Source organism: Salvia miltiorrhiza, chromosome 2, assembly GCF_028751815.1.
Source record: "Salvia miltiorrhiza cultivar Shanhuang (shh) chromosome 2, IMPLAD_Smil_shh, whole genome shotgun sequence".
In the NCBI taxonomy this organism is placed as follows: domain Eukaryota; kingdom Viridiplantae; phylum Streptophyta; class Magnoliopsida; order Lamiales; family Lamiaceae; genus Salvia; species Salvia miltiorrhiza.
Genome location: NC_080388.1, coordinates 22,628,495 through 22,634,494, shown reverse-complemented (window position 1 = coordinate 22,634,494; position 6,000 = coordinate 22,628,495). Strand labels below are relative to the sequence as shown.

Sequence of the window (6,000 nt, the reverse complement as noted above, 5' to 3'; positions counted from 1 at the left end):
TGTGAGGCTTCCTTTGAACATAGGAGATTCAGTCCGAGGAAGAATGTTTAACTGATACTTGACTTTTGTATCAGTCCGCTGAATCCACGTGGCGCGCATTAAGTAATCAGTCGAAACTGATCCTTCGACTGATAAGTCAAATATCAGTATTTGACTTTGCTTTAATCGTTACATCGGTCGGTGTCTTCAGTCTTCAGAACAACAACTAAACTAAAAAAAGAACTCTAACACTTGAGTTCGAACAGTTCTAGTCTATTACAAGTGAAACCTATTGATTTTGGTATCATCAAAATTAGGATTAGGATATTTCATTAACTTCCCAACAGAAATAGCAACAAATTTGGGTTAGAATATATATATATATATATATATATATATATATATATATATATATATATATAGGGTCAAGTTAAACAAAGAATGACCCTATATGTAGAGAATAGAGATTAAATCTCATCCCTCAAAATCGCTCCATCGTGCGGTTTGAATTAAATCAGCAAGCCACATTTAATTACAATATAAACGGATGAAATTTACTTATAACTACAAAAAAGGTATATTGGTAACATTGAAAATGAGTGAAACGAAACATTCCAAATTCACTCCACAATTATCGAAACCGATCTTCTCCCCGTTTACTGGATATTTTTTATTCTCTCTCTCTCTCTCTCTCCTCTTTCTCTCTCTCTCTCTCTCTCGTTCCAATCCCTCGTCCCTTCTCCCCATTCGACGGTTGCCGACATCTGTTCTGGAACTCACGCAGTGTGAGATCGAAAAATTGCGACTAAATGTTGCGGTCGCAGGCGGTGCTGACACGACCATGGTGGCATGGATCTTGTCGTCCAACTGAGCCTTCTTCAATTCCGTTGTTGGTGAGTTTGATTATTTTTTTCTTAGTCATCTATTTCCCAGTGATTTGCTATGGTGTTTCTTGATAGATTTGATTTTTATTTCTAATTTTTTATCAGAAGACGGGTTGTCGACGTCGCCTTTCCGATGTCTAATCTAATATTTATTTGACATTTCTAGCAATTGTATCAATCAGTCCCATGTTGAGAGAGTTTGATCATAAGAGCCAAGGATTTCAACATTGTTTTTGATTATGTGGCCATCACACACTTGTCGTACGTATATATGGTGCCTAATTTTCAAAGGTTGTGGAGCAGAAGCAAGTGGCCCAACAATAGGTGGAGAGATCAAAGTTTGTAGTCATGAAGGCAGAGCTGCTATTGTTAGGGTTGAGGGTGAAACTGAGTCTGCCAAGCTAATTTATGATGCAACTGTAACTTCAGGGGTGGGTTTGATCGAGCTGAGGAAGATTGAGGCAGCTGCAGGAGAGGAAGAAATTGAATTATTTTAATTGTTTCATTTAGGTTTCTGTTCATTTAAGAATATATCTTGTTCGTTAGAAATTGTGTTATGTTCATTTATAAAATGTAATTCTTTGTTGCATAATATATTCATGAATTACTTTTTTCAGTATAATATTTTTATTTTTAATACTTTGTGAGTTAAAACTGTGTTCTGTGGATTAAAAAATTATATTTCGTTTATTGAAAAATTATGATTATTCGTTTCGTATTATATTCCTAAAAAATATTATTGATATCTCATTCAAACTTGTAAAAATATTTAATATAAATATTTTGAACAAACTTTAAAAGTTTACGAACATCTAAATAAAATAATCGAATTTTTTTTGCTGACATAAATTATTTAACATAAAGTAATTTGAACAAGCCCAAAAAATTTACAAACATCTAGAAGAAAGATTTGAATTTTTTTACTGATATAAAATATTTAACATAGAATTTTTCGAACAAACCTAACAAAATTACGAACATCTAAATAAAAATACTGTACACATAAGACTCGAAAATATATGAGAATTTTAAAACAACAGTTATCTTTTCACGTATAATCAGTGTTCAAAAAAATATTTCCATATCTTGAAGTTAAGTCGTGATCTTCAGAAACGGCGTCAGTGTCGTGAATAAATCAATTTAGGGCTAAAACATATATTTTAATGTAAATAAGGTGATTTGGTGTATCTTTGAAATACTCTTTACGGTTACAAGGTTTACAAAAATAACCTTTTCCAATAAAACAATACATAAAATCGGTCATTATGTGCACCGTTAGATTAGATTATTTAAGGATTAGGATTGATTCTCTATTCTCTACATACTTATCATTCTCTATTTAACCTTTCTCTCTCTCTCTCTCTCTCTCTATATATATATATATATATATATATATATATGTATATATATATATATATATAGTTAAAAAATTATAGAGTTTTTTGGGCCAGCTGACTCGTAAGTTTTTTCTATATAGTTTTATATTTTTTTTAATCTTAGAGCTCTAATTCGTCTCAACGTTTAATGTCCCGACATATAATAAATTACAAATCCATTTTCAACTTTTCAATATTTCACAATTTTGATGCAAAGTGATTTTACATTAAATAAAGCGGGATTATATAAAACTACTGTAACACCCCGTACTTTTTTCTTATTATTAATAGTGTCGAGACATTATTAAGAGTACTAAGATATCGACATACTAGATTTTGCTTATACTGGATGAGACGGAGTTTCTCGATAGATGGAGATGTGAGTATTTTAAAAGCTGATGATAGAGCTAGTGAATGAATCGCTTTGATAGAATGAGTTGAGATAGAGATGCTGATTGAATTGAGCAGAGATTTTTTTTTTGTTTCCGATTAAGGAAGCATAAATATATTTGAGACTGATTGTTTTATTAAGTTTCTTAAGGACACCCGTCTAGAAATAGAGTCTAGGTATGTGAGTGAGAGTCCCTATAGAGAAGAGTCGAATTCGAGAGACGATTAGATTGACGATGAGATTTGATTGTTTTTTATGTGACGTTTGTGTAAGATTATTTGATTGACCGATTATATGTGACTTATTTGATACGCGTGCATCAATGATTGAGTGATTATGATTTTTTTTCTTGTGGATAATGGCACGCGAGATTAATTTTGAAATTTTTAATGAACGGGATTAATTTTGATCGAAAAAGGTGAAGTACTATTGATATTAAAATCTTCCTCACAGAATTTCTTCGAATTTATTTTCTGAGATAATTATGGAGTAGATTTATGTGTGCACTAATTATTAGTATTGTTATTAATTTGGCCACATGAGTACTTAGTTTTGATTTAATTAGTGAGTATTGTTACATGATTTAATTTTACTACACATTCCTACACTCACATTCATTATTTTAATAAGTTTTAAATGTGATTTTTACCACATGGCCAAATGGGTTTAGTAAGCATTAAATGAGCATTAATTGCACAAGAGGCTTAAGGAGCAAGCTTTTAGATTAAACAAAACCAAAATTTCTCTCTCTCCCCCTCACACCCCAAAACTCATGCCCTCCCCCCTTTCTCTCTCATCTCTCTCTTTCTCCTCCATTAATCCTCCATTGATGAGATCACTCAAGCTTTTTAGATCATCTCTACACCAAACTCATCCATAGAAATCAAACTCTAAACATCTATATACTTGGAATCAAGAGCTATTTGAAGAAGTTTTCAAGCTTTGAGTCAAGAGTGAAGAATTTTCATTTTCTCTCTAAATCTTTGAGTAAGTGTTCTAATTTCTTGGATCTAGACTGCATGGTGTGATATATGTGTGTATATGCATGATTAAAGCAAGAAAAGCACCCCCTCCCTTTTTTCCAAATTTTCAAAAATTAGGGCTAGTGCCCTTTCAAAAAAATTTCTCTTTCTTTTCTTAATTTAGAATGAGATTTGTGCTATTTGAAGTGTATTAAGATGATTCATAAGTTTATTGCAAAGCTTTGAGAAGAGTTATGAAATTTCACTTATGTTAGTTTGTCTAAATTTGAGAATTCTTGAATCTATGGATTGATTGATGAATTGAGTGTTGGTATGAGCTATTGAGACTACTAGTTTCTTGTATGAAGTCTGCCAGAGCCTGCGCTTTAATCGCAGTCTGTGGCTCGAAATCCACATCATATTCACTTAAATCGATTGCCCATTTGACTATTCTCCCCAACAGATCTGGTCGCCCTAAGGTCTGCTTGAATGGCAATGATGTTCGTACAATGACTCTATGTGCCAGAAAGTACAGTCTTAGCCTTCGGGCTGTGACCAACACTATCAGCGCTGCTCTTTCCACTTCAGAGTAATTCAGCTCTGCCCCCTGCAACATTTTACTAACGAAATATATTGGCATCTGTTGCCCCCGTTCTTCCCTGATGAACACTGATCCCAAAGATTCTACTCCTATTGCAATATACAAGTATAAAGTTTCCCCGGCCCTTGGTTTTGTCAGCACTAGTAACCCCGCCAAATATTGTTTCAATTGTTCAAAAGCTTGTTGACAATTTTTAGTCCACTCGAACTTGATTCATTTCCTTAAGATTTTGAAAAAACGTAGACTCCGGTCCGCCAATCGTGAAATAAATCATCCGAGTGTCGTGAGTCGCCCATTCAGCATTTGTACCTCTTTAACATTTCTGGGTGGTGTCATGTTTATGATAGCCTGCACTTTGTCCTTATTTACCTCAATGCCCTGCGGAGTCACTCGGTAGCCTAGGAATTTCCCAGTCCTGACACCAAAGGTGCACTTCTTCCAAGTCTGAAGGATGAGAAACGGCAGCCCTGCTCTGCACCATCATATCATCAACATATACTGACATGATGAACCCAAACTGATTTTGAAATATCGTATCCATCATGCGCTGATATGTAGCTCCAGCGTTCTTGAGCCCAAAAGACATCCTTGCAAAGAGTTTAAAATGGAGGAAATTTGAATACTTAGCAAAATGGGAGCAATAAAGAGAAAATATTATGTGCTGAATGCACGTGCACAAGAGCTGCGCCGAGGCCTCAAGGCCAGCGGTCGAGGGCCGCTCTTACCCATCGCCCGAGGCCTTCAACCCAGCGGCCGAGGGCCGCTCTTCTCCATCGCCTGAGTGCGAATCCCAGCGGCCAAGGGCTGCCTTCTTTCCACCCTTGGCGAGCTCCTCAATGTCATTCGCCCGAGGCCCCTATTTTCCTCCGCGGTCGAGCTCAGGCCCAGCGCCCACTGGGCCTTCTTTTGTTCAAGAGTGGCACTTTCAGGTAAAAGAAGGAGAAACGTGTTTTATGGGAGAGACTATTTAAAGAGGCTGACTACTCCTTTTGACCTATCACTTCCGCCCACGTACTGGCACTAAGAACACTTTTTAGGTTTTAGTTTCTTGAGTTTTTTTTTAAGTATTCTGTCGCTAGAATTTAATTTCAGATTTGAATTACAATTTTCCTTTGAAGTTGTAAGCACTGGTGGATATTATTCTCTCAACATTTATCGGTATTTCATCATTTCCTCTTATTTGAATTTAATTGAAGTTCGTTCGCACGTTTCAATATATTGATTTAGTTATGTTCTTCTAGATTAATAGATTTAGTCAGTAGATTTAATGCTCGGTATTTTAAATTTATTCGTTTGATTGTCAGTTTTTACTTTAGTAGGTTGTTAGTTAGTTTTTCTTTAATTATTGCCTATGATTCTTATTTATTTTCTGCATCAGTACTAGTGTTCTATTTATTTTTGCTTATCATTATTAGAATTAGATTTATTTCAGTTATTTAATTAAGTGCATTAGGAAATTAGTACAAACAAACAAATCAATTAGAGTGTTTAGGATTTACCGCTTTCTGTGTGTGACTGATTGAATGTCCTGTTAAATCTTCCTTGAGAGACGACTTGGGTTACCTTATTGCACTAGAATGACCTCGTACGATTGCGAGTCAATTCAATAGGTATTTTGAGTTGAGTCAAGCACACCGCAAAGGCTGTCTTTGTTATATCTTCCGGATGCATACTGATTTGATGATAGCCCTAAAAGGCGTCCATCATGGACAACAATTCGCACCCAGCCGTTGAATCAACTAGCTGATCAATACGAGGCAGAGGGTAGCAATCCTTTGGGCAGGTGGCATTCAAGTCCCTGTAATCC

At 35.2% G+C, this 6,000-nt stretch overlaps 1 long non-coding RNA gene across 2 annotated transcripts; it reads left to right on the top strand.

The window, feature by feature from the left end:
* The first annotated feature begins 570 nt into the window (after window positions 1-570).
* Window positions 571-1,479, top strand: LOC131011608 (uncharacterized). 2 transcript variants are annotated; one of them, XR_009097043.1, is made up of 2 exons: window positions 571-872; window positions 1,030-1,479. It is a non-coding gene; the product is annotated as an uncharacterized LOC131011608 (long non-coding RNA). The 2 variants fall into 2 exon arrangements; XR_009097044.1 differs by having other exon boundaries at window positions 572-872; window positions 969-1,479.
* Window positions 1,480-6,000: the final 4,521 nt, after the last annotated feature.